Raw genomic sequence first — 438 nt, 5'->3', positions numbered from 1 at the left:
CCTTGACCTCTGGAGCTCAAGCCATCTTCCTACTTTGGCCTACCCCAAGTAGTTAGGACCACAGACGTGAGCCACCATGCCTGGCTAATTTTTTAATTTTTTGTAGAGGCTGGGCCTCTGCGTGTTGCTCAGGGTGGTCAGAAGCTCCCGGGCTCAAGCAATGTGCCCACCTTGGCCTCCCAAAGTGCTGTGATTATAGGCATGAGCCACTGCACTGTCTAAGAAATGTTCTTGAAAGAAATTAACACGCAAATAAGAAAGTGAGATGTGAGAAAGTGAGAAAGGCTGTTGCCAATATGGAGAAAGTTTTAGTGGTCTGAATAGATCAAACCAGCCACATCATTCCCTTAATCTAAGGGAAGAGAGTTAGCAAGGCCCTAACTCTCTTCAGTTCTGTGAAGCTGAGACAGGTCAGGATACTGCAGAAGAAAAGGTGGA

Source organism: Colobus angolensis, unplaced genomic scaffold (assembly GCF_000951035.1).
Source record: "Colobus angolensis palliatus isolate OR3802 unplaced genomic scaffold, Cang.pa_1.0 Scaffold468, whole genome shotgun sequence".
Lineage (NCBI taxonomy): Eukaryota > Metazoa > Chordata > Mammalia > Primates > Cercopithecidae > Colobus > Colobus angolensis.
The sequence above is the reverse complement of the archived record's forward strand: the minus strand, read 5'-3'. Positions refer to the sequence as shown.